Here is a 14,209-nt window from a genome sequence, read left to right as displayed (position 1 = left end):
ATAGGTCATTTTTTATGGACAAACAATTTTTAGGCGGCCCAGGTCCGGGCTCCCGGATCCATGTAGATGGCGTGGGTTATAGCACACGAAAATCTGGAAATTGGGCGAACTACACTTTTAGGGCCCTAAAATACCACAAAACTAAAAATGGTCATGGCGAGGCGATGACCAACATTACTTAGGTAGTTTTTTGATTGACCGGCAAATTTTTAGGCTATTCGGGTCTGGGCGCCTAGACCCACGCAGATGGCATAGGCTATAGCACATGAAAATCTGGGAATCAGCCGGAGTTCTATTTATATGGTCCTAAAATGCCAAATAATGAGGAACTGTCATGGCGAGGTGATGACTAACGTTCCTTGGGTCATTTTTGACATGTCGACAAAATTTTTGGCAACTCGGATTTGGGTGCCCGAACCCATACAAATGGTGTGGGCTATAGCACACAAAAATATGGGAACTGAGCGCAATTCTAGTTTTATGGCCCTAAATCGCTAAAAAATGAGGAACGTTCATGGAGAGGCGATGACTAACGTTTCTTAGTTCGTTTTTTATGGGCCGACAAAATTTTAGGTGATTCGGGCCCGAGCGCCCAGATCCATGCAGATGGCGTGGGCTATAGAACACGAAAATATAGAAATCAAGCGGAATTCAACTTTTATGGCACTAAAACGCCAAAATATGAGGAACGGATATGGCGAGGTGATGACTATTGTTACTTAGGTTGTTTTGGATGGGTCGGCAAAATTTTAGGCGACTCACGTCCGGTCGCCCGGACTCATAAAATGGCGTGGGCTATAGCACCCGAAAATCTAGGATTCGGTGAGGAATTCTAGTTTTATGGCCCTAAAATGCCAAAACATGAGGAACGATCATGACGAGGAGATGTATATTGTTCCTCAGGTCGTTTTAAATTGGCTGGCAAAATATTAGGCGATTTGAGTCCGCTCGCCCAGACCCATGCACATTGTGTGGGCTATAGCACACAAAAATCCAGAAATCGGGCAGAATTCTAGTTTTATCGCCCTAAAATTCCAAAAACTGATGAATGGTCATGGCGAGGCGATGAGTATTGTTCCATAGGTAGTTTTGGATGGGCCGAAAAAATTTTAGGCAATTCGGATCGGGTCACCTGGACCCATGAAGATGGCGAGGACTATAGCACACGAAAATCTGGGAATCGAGCGGAATTTAAATTTTAGGGCCCTAAAATGCCAAAAAACGAGGAACGGTCATGGTGAGGCGATGACTATTGGTCATTAGGTCATTTCTTATGGGGAGGAAACAAATGTTGGTAATTTCGGTCCGGTCGATAGGACCCATGCAGATTACGTGGGCTATAGCACACGAAAATATGGGAATCGAACGGAACGGTCATGGTGAGGAGATGACTATTGCTCCTTACGTCATTCTGGATGGGCCGGCATAATTTTAGGTTATTCGGGTCTGGTCGCCCGGACCCATGCATATGACGTGGGCTATTGCACACAAAAATATGGGAATCAAGCGAAATTTCAGTTTTATGGCCCTAAAACGTCAATAAATGAGGAACGGTCATGGAGAAGCGATGACTATTATTCATTAGGTCAATTTTTATGGGCCGATAAAAATTTTAGGTAAACGGACCCATGCAGCTGGCGTGGGCTATAACACACGAAATTCTAGGAATCGGGTGGAATTCCAGATTTTTGGTCCTAAACGCCAAAAATTGAGGAACGGTCATGGTGAAGAGATGACTATTATTCCTTAGGTCGACGGGGGAAATTTCTATTTTATGACCCTAAAATGTCAAAAAATGAAGAACTATCATGGAGTGGCAATGACTACTGTTTATTAGGGCATTGGATGGGCCGGCAAAATATTAGGCAATTCGGGTCCGGTCGCCTAGACTAATGCAGATTGCGTACGCTATAGCACACATTTTTATGGCCCTAAAACGCCATAAAATGAGGAACCGTCAGGACGAGGCGATGACGATTGTTTCTTAGGTCATTTTGGATAGGCCGACAAAATTTTAGGCGATTCAGGTTCGGTCGCCCAGACCCATGCAGATGGCGTGGGCTATAGCACATGAAAATCTAAGAATTGGACGAAATTCCAATTTTATGGCCCTAAAATACCAAAAAATGAAGAACGGTCATGGTGAGGCGATGACTATTATTCCTTAAGTCATTTTTATGGGCCACCAAATTTTAGGCGATTCGAGTTCGGTTGTCCGCTATAGCACACGAAAATCTAAAAATCGGGCAAAATTCTAGTTCTATGGCCCTAAAATTCCAAAAAAATGAGAAACAGTCATGGCGGGGTGATGACTATTGTTTCTTGTCCCGCTTTGGATGGGCCGGTAAATATTTAGGCAATTCTAGACCTGTCGCCCGGACCCATGTAAATGGCATGGCTATAGCATACGAAAATCTGAGAACCGGATGAAATTCTAATTTGATGGCCCTATAATGCCAAAAAATAAGGAATAATCATAGCGAGGCGATTCGGATCTAGTCGCCCCGGGCCCATGCAGAAGGCGTGGTCTATAGCACACGAAAATTTAAAAATCGGGCGAAATTACAGTTTTGTGGCTCTAAAACGCCAAAAAATGAAGAATGGTCATGGCAAGGCGATGACTATTATTCCTAAATTTATTTTGGATGGGACGGAAACATTTTAGGCGATTCGGGTCTGGTCACCCGGACTCAAGCAAATGGTGTGGGGTAGCACAAGAAAATCTATGAGTCTGGCAAAATTTTAGTTTTATGGTCCTAAACTTTCAAAAAACGAGGAACATTCATGGAACAAAATGACTATTATTCCTTAGATATTTTTTATCGGCCGGTAATATTTTAGGCAGTTTGGGTCTCGTCGCCCAGATTCATGCAAATGGCGTAAGCTATAGCACACGAAAATCTGGGAATTGGGCAAAATTCCAGTTTTATGGCCCTAATCTGTCAAAATATTAGGAACGATCATGGCGAAGCAATGACTATTGTTTGTTAGATTATTTTGGTTGGGTTGGCAAAATTTTAGGTGGTTTGGGTCCGGTCGCCCGGATGTATGCAGATGGCGTGGTCTATAACACATAGAAATTAGAAAATCATACTGAATTCAAGTTTTATGGCCCTAAAACACCAAAAAGTGAGGAACGGTCATGGCTAAGCAATTGATATTGTTCCTTAGGTCGTTTTTGATTGGCCGATAAAATTTTAGGCGATTCGGGTCCGATCACCTAGATGCATGCAGATGGCGTGGGATATTGTTGGTTAGGTCATTTTTTATGGGTCCGTGAAATTTAATGAGATTCGGGGACGGTCACCCGAATTCATGCATATAGCGTGGACTACAGTACACGAAAATCTGAGAATAATCTTGAATTCCTATTTTATGGCCCTAAAATACCAAAACTGAGGAACGGCCATGGCTAAGCGATGATAATTGTTTATTAGATCATTTTTATGGGCCAACAAAATTTTATGACATTCAGGGCTAGTCTCCTGAATTCATGCATATGGCGTGGACTATAGCACACAAAAATTTGGACATCGTCATGAATTCCTTTTTTGTGGCCCTAAAACGCCAAAACATGAGAAACAGTCATGGCGAAGGGCTGACTATTATTCATTAGGTAAATTTTGATGAGCCCACAAAACTTTAGAAGATTCGGGGACAATCGCCTGAATTCATGCAGATAGCGTGGAGCACACCAAAATCTGAGAATCTATGGCCCTAAAACGCCAAAAAAAATAAGAAAAGGTAATGACGAAGCGATGAGTATTCTTCATTAGGACGATTTTGACGGGCTCACAAAATTTTAGTAGATTCGGGGTCGGTCGCCTGAATTCTTGTAGATGGCGTGGACTATAGCACACAAAAATCTAGGATTCGTCCTAAATTCCTGTCGTATGACCCTAAAACGCAAAAAAAATGAGGAACTGTCATGGCGAAGTAATGATTATTTTTCATTAGATCATTTTCTATGGGGCCGCAAAACTTTAGGAGATTAGAGGTCGGTCTCCTGAATTTATGTAGATGGCGTGGACTATAGCACACAAAAATTTAGAAATCATCCTGAATTTTTATGTTATGGCCCTATAATGCCAAAAAATGAGGAACGGTAATGGCTAACAATGATTATTAATTATTAGGTCATTTATGATGGGCCCGCAAAATTTTGGGAGAATGGAATCAGTCGCTCGAATTCATGCAGATGGCGTGGACTATAGTACCCAAAAATCTGGGAATCTTCCTGAATTCCTGTTTTATGGTCCTAAAACGCAAAAAAAAAAAAAACGGCCATGGCTAAGCGATGGCTATTGTTCATTAGGTCTTTTTTATAGGCCCGCAAACTTTTAGGAGATTCGGGGTCGGTCGCCCCAATTCATGCAGATGGTGTGGACTATAGCACATGAAAATCTGGGCATCGTACTGAATTCATGTTTTATGGCCCTATATATAATGCCGTAAAATGAGGAACGGTCATGGAGAAATGATGACTATTGTTCATTAGGTCTTTTTTATGGACCCACAAAATTTTAGGAGATTCGGAGTCGGTCGCCCGAATTTATGCAGATAACGTGGACTACATAGCACGAAAATCTGGGAATCGCCCTAAATTCCTATTTTATGGCCATAAAACACTAAAAATAGGAACGGTGATGGAAAAATGATGACTATTATTCATTAGGTTATTTTTTATGGGCATGCAAAATTTTAGGAGATTAAGGGCCAGTCACCAAAATTCATGCAGATGGCATGGATTATAGCACAAGTAAATCTAGGAATCATTTTGAATTCCTGTTTTTCCCTAAAACGCCAAAAAATGAGGAACGGTCATGGAGAAATGATGACTATTTTTCATTAGGTTATTTGTTATGAGCGTGCAAAATTTTAGGAGATTCAAAGTCGGTCCGCCTGATTTATGCAGATGGTGTGGACTATAGCACACGAAAATTTGGGAATCGTCATGAATTCCTATTTCCTAAAATGCCAACAAATGAGGAACCGTCATGGAGAAGCTATGACTATTGTTAATTAGGTCTTTTTTTATTTGCCTGCAAAATTTTAGGAGATTCGGGACTGGTTGCACGAATTCATGCAGATAGCGTGGACTATAGCACACGAAAATGTTGGAATTGTCCTGAATTCCTGTTCTATTGCCATAAAAATCCAAAACATGAGGAATGATCATGGCGAAGCAGTGACTATTGTTTATTAGATCTTTTTTTATGACCGGAAAAATTTTAGGAGATTCGAGGTCGGTCTCCTAAATTCATACTGACGGTGAATATAGCACATGAAGATCTGAAAATCGTTCTGAAATTCCTATTTTATGGCCCTAAAATGCCAAATAAATGAAGAACGATCATGGTTAAGCGATGACTATTGTTCATTAGGTCATTTTTATGGGCCTGCAAAACTTTAGGAGATTCGGGGCTGGTCGCCCGAATTCATGCAGATGGCATGGACTATAGCACGTAAAAATCTGGCATCATCCTAAATTCTTATTTTGTGGCCCTAGAACGCCAAAAATAAGGAACGGTCATGGCGAAATGATGACTATTATTCATTAGGTCATTTTTTATGGGCCGCAAAAATTTTGAAAATTCGGAGTCGGACGCCCGAATTCATGCAGATGGTGTGGACTATTGCACAAAAAAAATTTAGAAATCGTCCTGAATTCCTGCTTTATGGTCCTGAAATGCCAAAAATGAGGGACGGTCATGGAGAAGCATTAACTATTATTCATTAGACTGCTTCTGATGGGCCCACAAAGTATTAGGCAATTCGGGGCCGGTCATCCAAATTCATGAAGATGACGTATACATTAGCACATAAAAAATCAGAAATCATGTTGAACTTCTGTTTTATGGCTCGTAAACGCAAAAAAATAAAATAAAAATTAAAAAAATAAAAAAAATAGAGGTATGGTCATGGCGAAAGAATGACTATTATTTATTAGGTCATTTATGATGGGCCCACAAAATTTTAGGCGATTCCAGACCAGTTGCTTGAATTCATAAAGATGGCGTGGGCATTAGCACACGAAAAATTGAAAATCATGTTGAATTCATATTTTATGGCCCTAGCCAAAAAATGAAGAGCGGTCACGGCGAAGAAATGGTTATGGTTCATTAGGTCATTTCTTACGGGCCCACAAAATTTTAGGCAATTCGGGGTTGGTCACCCGAATTCATGAAGATGACGTGGACATTAGCACACGAAAATCGAAAATTGTGCTAAATTGCTATTATATGGCTCTAAAACGCCAAAAATGAGGAAAGATCATGGTGAAGACATGACGATTGTTCATTAGATCATTTCTTATGGGCCCACAAAATTCTAGGCAATTCTGGGTCGGTCACCCGAATTCATGAAGATGGCTTGGACATTAGCACATGAAAAATCGAAAACCGTGTTGAATTCCTGTTTTATGGCCCTAAACATAAAAAACGAGGAAGGGTCATAGCGAGGCAATGATTATTGTTCATTAGATTGTTTGTGATAGGCCCACAAAATTTTAAGCGATTCGGGGCCGATCGGCCAAATTCATGGCATGAACATTAGCATATGAAATATCGAAAATCATGATGAATTCCGGTTTCATGACCCTAATACGCCAAAAAATGAGGAACAGTTATGGCGAGGCAATGACTATTGTTCATTAGGTTATTTCTGATAGGCCAACAAAATTTTAGGCGACCGGTCGTCCGAATTCAGGAAGATAGCACAAACATTAGCACACGAAATGCAATAAAATGAACTCGAAAGTCATGGTGAAGCAATAAGTAGGTCACTAGGCCGTTTCCTATGGACCTAAAAAATTTCAAGCCAATCGGAGTCCGACAAAAAAATTCTATAGAATCAGCATGTATTAATACATACGAAAAAGTGGATATAATCACATATTCGTATTGCATGACCCCGAAACGCCATAAAATGAACCTGAAAGTCATGGCGAAGCAATAAGTATTGGTCACTAGGTCGTTTCCTATGGACCTATGAAATTTCAAGCCAATTAGGGTCCACCAAAAAAAGTTATAGAAATCAACATGTACTAATACACATGAAAAATTGAATATAATCATAAATTCGTGTTACATGACTACAATCGCCCTAAAATGAAGTTGTTGGGCGAGGTAAGGTACTAGTTATGAAGAATTGTCAATTTGTTACAAATTTAATACTCGAATGGAGTTTGTGCGATTGATAAGTGTCTGAGAGCTTATAACATTCTTAATTGAACGTTCGTGGTGTTTAGAATGGGCACTGTTAAAAAAATGTCATTCATTTTTCCCTCCCTAGGTGCTCCCTATACAGGGTTGATGATCAACCCCATAAACTTTACCGAGCTGCTACCTCTCCATAATATTTTAAAAAGGGATAAATAGCACTTTTACTCCCTGTGTTAATGCTATATTCAATTATATTGTGTGTGCGCTTTTGATCCTTCAACTAACAGACGCCAAAAAAAATTAACACACATTTAACTCCACCCAGGAATAATTTTGGTAATAAATTTAGTTTTTTCTAACTTTTCGGATGCATGGAAATTCAAGTGAATTCCTTCCTTACTTTTAGCTCTGCCCCTAATCACAAGGATCCAAAGGGAGAAACTCTTTAGGGGCCTTTATTGAGTATGGACAACGGACTATCTACACGCTTTGATGAAAAAAAAATGAACTAACTGATGACGTTAGTTTGTTCTCTAATTTATTAGAAATCTTTGACTTCTAAAAGACAATAGGGTCCGGACGTGGGAAACTTCTATGGTGACGGCAACTCAACCCTATTAAGAGAAGTTTGAAATGATTTTAGTTGCACACCTTTTACTGGTCAACAAGTCCCATACTCATGGTGAACATAGTTCAAATAATTAAAGGAAAGAATGGCCGATCGACCTTCTAGATTGGACTTTGGATAGAAAAAGAAAATTTGGATTGAAAAAAAAGAGTACACAATATCATATTGGATGAATTATATGTTCGGGCTATCGATTTCGCCCCCATATGCCCAGCCATAATAGGTGAGCATGTATCGAGGTCAATCGGTTTTGTGCCTCTTTACAAATTTGTTTTTAATTTTATGACTCGCCTTTTTTTTATAGGTAAGAGATCTGTTTTTTATATATAAAAATATAAAAATATCATTTTCTTAAATTATAAATTGTAAAAGAACATGATGTACTAATAGTACCGTGTATCGTTAGGCTCCATTAACCTTGAGAATTCGGAATGGTTCAGACAATTAAAAAAAATGTATAATTCTGACGTGTTAGCAAACGTCAGTACTCTGCTGAGACATCAATTTGGAATTAGATAGTACGACATTTTTCCTTTTATTTCCCATAAATTATTACAAAACTTGCTTATGGCCCAAGTTATGCTAGGGCCTGTTTATCAACGCGTCTTAGCGTGGCATATTAAGACGTGAGCATATGGTAAAAGTGTAGGTGTAGCAGTCTCAAGAAAATCATGAGACATCAAAACTTCTATAAATAACCTTTCTAGTAGACCATAGCTTCAATTCATTGTCAATCTTAGTCTTCCATTAATCAAAAACCACAAGTCCAAAATCCACCCTCTTGAGAAAAAAAACGACTTTAGGCAATGGCACTATTAGACCTACAACCCTCAACCTCATTACTCTTTTGCCTTGTTCCTTTGCTCTTTCTTTTCTTCATCAAATTCAACAAAACAATAACTAATACCCTTTTGTCGTCCAACTCTAGTAAGATACCAAGATCTTATCCTCTAATAGGTTCCTATTTTTCCATATTGGCAAATCACGACCAGCGAATAAAATGGATATCCGATATTATCCTAAGCACCCCTAACCTCACTTTTACTCTCATTCGCCCTCTCAATTTCCATACAATTTTCACCGCAAACCCTTCCAATGTCCAGCACATGCTCAAAACAAATTTTCAAGTCTACCAAAAAGGCCACAATTCGAACACTACTCTTAAAGACTTCCTTAGTAATGGCATTTTTAATGTCGATGGTGACATATGGAAGTACCAAAGACAAGTTGCAAGCCATGAATTTAACACTAGGTCGTTACGTAAGTTTGTAGAGACAGTTGTTGATACTGAACTGTCCGAACGTTTGATACCTATTCTTGCCACTGCTGCTGCTAACAAAACTGTTCTTGATTTCCAAGACATACTCCAAAGGTTTGCTTTTGACAACATTTGTAAAATTGCTTTTGGATATGATCCTGGTTATTTGTTACCATCACTTCCCGAGGCAGAATTTGCAGTTGCTTTTGAAGATGCTGTTCGTCTTAGCACTGAAAGGTTCATTCTTCCTTTCCCTCTTATTTGGAAAATGAAACGAGCTTTAAACATCGGATCAGAGAAGAAACTAAGGTTTGCTGTAGAACAAGTACGTGAATTTGCCAAGGAGATTGTTAGAGAAAAACAAAGGGAGCTAAAAGATAAATCATCGCTCGATTCAGCTGATTTATTGTCAAGATTCTTGAGTACAGGGCATTCGGATGAAAACTTTGTTACTGATATTGTAATCAGCTTTATATTGGCAGGACGTGACACAACTTCAGCAGCTTTAACATGGTTCTTTTGGCTAATTTCTAAACACCCTGAAGTGGAATCCCAAATCTTGAAAGAAATTGGAGAGAAATCAGAATCTTTATTACTCTATGATGAAGTAAAGAACATGATATATACTCATGCATCTCTTTGTGAAAGCATGAGATTTTATCCGCCCGTTCCAATGGACACTAAAGAAGCAACAAAAGATGATATATTGCCAGATGGTACATTTGTGAAAAAGGGCAATAGAGTAACTTATCATCCTTACGCAATGGGAAGAGTAGAGAAAGTGTGGGGCAAAGATTGGGCTGAATTTAGACCAGAAAGATGGTTGGATAAAGATGAAGTGACAGGGAATTGGACATTTGTGTCAAAAGATGCATATACATATCCTGTGTTTCAAGCGGGGCCAAGAGTTTGTTTAGGGAAAGAAATGGCATTTTTGCAAATGAAAAGAGTGGTGGCTGGTGTTTTACGGCGATTCAAGGTGGTTCCAGTGGTGGAACAAGGGGCGGAGCCAGTGTTCATATCGTATCTCACGGCCAAGATGAAGGAGGTTTCCCTGTTACTATTGAAGAAAGGATATAGGAATATCCTATGGTCAAAAACGTCAACATGTCAAAAAAGCAGTTTTATTTTTTCTGTTTAACTGTTTTAAGTCTTCTGCTTTTTCAAATTTGCTACTGTAATTGATTGTGATATTCATAATTTGTATTTATATTAGTTTTTAAAATTTTCTGATAATCCTCAATCCTCATCATCCCTATAAGGTAAAGTTATAATCGGTTGAATGTCTTCCAAATGTCTCTAGATTTATAATTGCTTCTTAGATTCATCAACAAGGTCTTCTTAAGTCTGTTTAGCCCAGCTTTTCAAGGCCCAAAATACTCTCTTTTTTAAAAAAAAAAAAAGTGTTTTTTTCCAAAATTGAAGTATTTGACAAAGTTTTTAGAAGAAAAAATAAATACTTTTGAGTAGAAACAAAGTTATATTTGGAGAAACGGAAAAAATAACTTCTTTCAAAAAGTACTTTTTTCAAAAACACTTTTGATAAAAATATACTTAGAAATATTTTTTAAAAGCAGCTAAACAATAATTGTTGTTCAGAACTGTTTTTCAAATTAATTAACCAAACACAAACTGTTCCTCACTAAAAGTAATTTTGAGAAAAACACTTTTGACAAAAAATACTTTTCAAAATAAACTGATTTTAGAAGTTTGGCCAAAAATACTATTAATTTATTGGGAAAAGGCCCAAAAATGACCTTGTGGTATTCGAAATGGATCAATTATAACCCCCGTTTAAACTTGAGTCCAAAAATAACCCTGTCGTTATAGAATGGGTCTAATAATGCCCTTGTGTTATTCGAAATGGATCAATTATACCCCTCGTTTAAATTTGAGCCCACTAATGACCCTGCCGTTAAAGAATGGGTCTAATACTGCTATTTTTCTCAGTTAGTAATGATTAGGAGTGTAAATAAATATTTAAAAATCGACTAAACCGACAGAATTGTACTGTGCCGAACCAATTTTTAGGTTTCTTTTAATAAAACCGTAGGTTTTTATATAAATCTATAACCGTACCGATAATTAGGGTAGGTTTTTTATTTTATAAAAATAAACCGAAAAACTATCGAACTGTACCGAATAAATTTACATGTGAAATATATATTTATATATTAAGTTTAAAAATAATAATGTATTAAAATTTGTACATTATTTATATTAATACATTATTATTTATAAATATAAATATTAGACCCATTCTTTATAAATATTAGACTCATTATCATTTTTAAACTTAATATATAAATATCGAACTGTACCGAATAAATTTACATGTAAAACATATATTTATACTGGGTCTAATAATAGGTCCGATATATTTACATGCGAAACATATATTCACATGTAAATTTATTCGGTACGGTTCGAATATATTTACATGTGAAACATATATTCACCTGTAAATTTATTCGGTACAGTTCGATATTTTTTCGGTTTATTTTTATAAAATAAAAAATCTACCTTAATTATCGGTACAGTTATAGATTTATATAAAAACCTACGGTTTTATTAAAAGAAACCTAAAAATTGGTTCGACACAGTACAATTCTATCGGTTTAGTTGGTTTTTAAATATCCATTTACACTCCTAATCATTACTAACTGAGGAAAATAGCAGTATTAGACTCATTCTTTAACGGCAGGGTCATTAGTGGGCTCAAATTTAAACGAGGGTTATAATTGATCCATTTCGTATAACACAAGGGCGTTATTAGACTCATTCTATAACGGCAGAGTCATTTTTGGACTCAAGTTTAAACGAGGGTTATAATTGATCCATTTCGAATACCACAAAATTATTTTTGGGCTTTTTTCCTAATTTATTTAACACTCATCGTTGACGTTTTTTGGCTCTTTGCACAATACCAGCTACGGATCTGCCTTACCTCTGTGTTAAATGTAGTTATTATTTTAAATGGTCAGTCAACAAATGAAAATTTTCTAATAAAATCATATTTAGTGTTTGTGACCAGTGAACATTACGTAAAGATACATTTATTAACTACTAAAGAGCGAGAACATGCTGGGAAGATCACTGAACATTTTTTTTAGCTTGAAAAATTACCAAGTGCACCTAAATTAATGTGTTTTAATACTCAAGTTAATTACAAGTGTACCTAAATTAATACTTTTTGAACGAGTGTATCTTAAGTTTTGTTCGCGCGGCATTGGGAAATTAAAAAAGGATTGTTCGGGTCGGGGAGTAGGACGGATGGGTCCTATTACGGTCCAAATCTATTTTTTGTGTTCTTATAATTTGCCTTCTGTTATAAGAAAATTGTATTTATGGTGACGTCTACTCTTTCTCCATGATCTTCTCAAATGCTTAATGACATATTCAATAACATATTTCTATGTTTAATAACATATTCAATGACATATTTTTCTTCACTTTTCAAGCCTATATAAAGGCCTTGTAATAGATAGAAAAATACACACAATTGAAGAAGAAATAAAAATCCCTCCTCTCTTTCTCTCTATATCTCTTAGCTTATTTTTTCTTGTTTTATATTGTTACTTTGAGTTATATTTCATAACACGTTATCAGCACGAAGTCTCTAACCTCAAGGTTGAATTCCACTTCTGTGTTACAGGCACGTCTTTCTGCTACAGCAACAAGTCCGAGCTTTAAACCATATAAGTTTATACCAATATTTGGAATAAGCAATGACCCGATTATTAAAAAATTAGTATTTATGTGGCTGCTAAGGATGTCACCTTGTTAAATTTTCATGAACTAAATAATAGATGGCAAGCGGTATACTAAATAATCTACAAAACTAAAATTATACTTTATTATGTATGCTTATGGTTTTACCTTATAATACGATTTTAGTATGCCTAGTATAATGATTATACATTAGTTTACTGTCAAATATAATATAATAATAATAATACTCGTAACTATTTTATTTTAATAAGATAAAATATTAGTACAAGAAGTATGTACTACACCAAATTTTTCATTTGTGATAGTTCTTATCAAATTAACATGTTGAATCATTTCTATATGGAAAACATATAGTAGTAGATAGTAGACAGAGATTTGTCCCCTATTTTTTTTTGATTCCCTGATTAAACTTAAAGGTTCTGCTATATCTTTTTGTTTTTCTAGAGAACATAGTACTTAGTTTCCACAAAAGTACATGGTAACTAGTAGTACTATTATTCTATTTGATATATAATTTTTCCTTAATGTTCTGGTCATATCACTTTCATCTTGAAGTAAGCTTATTGCAGCAAAGACCACATGTGAATTTTCAATATTATTTTATATTTTCATATATCTGTTTGACACTAATTACTTAGCTTATTTGAGTAAATGAAAATCTATTGTTGAGAATTATATCCAAATAATATTATGAAGAGTTTAACTCAAGAGGTAAGCATTTCCTTCGTATTTGAAATTATTTTGTCCTTTGCTATTAATGATATCAACTTCAATGAGTTCAAGTCGCAATGCACCATGAGGGTTAGACATCAGGATCAAGTCCTGATGCTCCATGATGATAAGAGTTGGGTTTGAGTCCCAATTCATTATGGTCTAACATACCTTTATATTAGTAAGACATTGGGTTTGAGTCCCACTATACCATATTGATGATATAATAATAACTAAATAAAAATAATATATTTTTCATGAAAAGGCATAAATATTATCCTACTTGATTTGCTCCATTCTTGAAGTGGATGTGATATCAGCGCATAATAAGTCTAAATGAAGACAAGTGGTTGAACAATAAATGTGGGTGTTCCAAAGATCAAAATAATAAAAATCATTACTATGATTATAAAAGGAGAACAATAAGGGTTCTTAAAATAGTCTTTCAAAATGTGAAAGCAATGTTTACCATCAAATTGGTATGAAAAATAATAAAGCACGCCGTTGATTATGATCCATTCCTTGAAGAGAATGTGACTTGTGATAAGCATTGAGAATGCAAACCCATTCCTAAAGGTGAATGTGGCAATATATGATAAAAGTAATGAATAAAGACATGCAGTGCATGATTATATGAATACCACACAACTCACCTCTAAGGGAGGTTTGAGTGAAATAAAGAGAATAAATATTATTGTGTGGTTACATGAATATGTC

At 36.4% G+C, this 14,209-nt stretch overlaps 1 pseudogene across 1 annotated transcript; it reads left to right on the top strand.

Annotated features, from left to right (window-relative positions):
- Positions 1-8,452: 8,452 nt before the first annotated feature.
- Positions 8,453-10,292, top strand: LOC107784573 (cytochrome P450 94A1-like; annotated as a pseudogene). Its single transcript, XR_001647714.2, has one exon. The product of XR_001647714.2 is annotated as a cytochrome P450 94A1-like (transcript).
- The last annotated feature ends 3,917 nt before the right edge of the window (positions 10,293-14,209 follow it).

Source organism: Nicotiana tabacum, chromosome 18, assembly GCF_000715075.1.
Source record: "Nicotiana tabacum cultivar K326 chromosome 18, ASM71507v2, whole genome shotgun sequence".
Classification (NCBI taxonomy): Eukaryota; Viridiplantae; Streptophyta; class Magnoliopsida; order Solanales; family Solanaceae; genus Nicotiana; species Nicotiana tabacum.
This window is presented reverse-complemented; position numbering and strand designations above follow the sequence as displayed.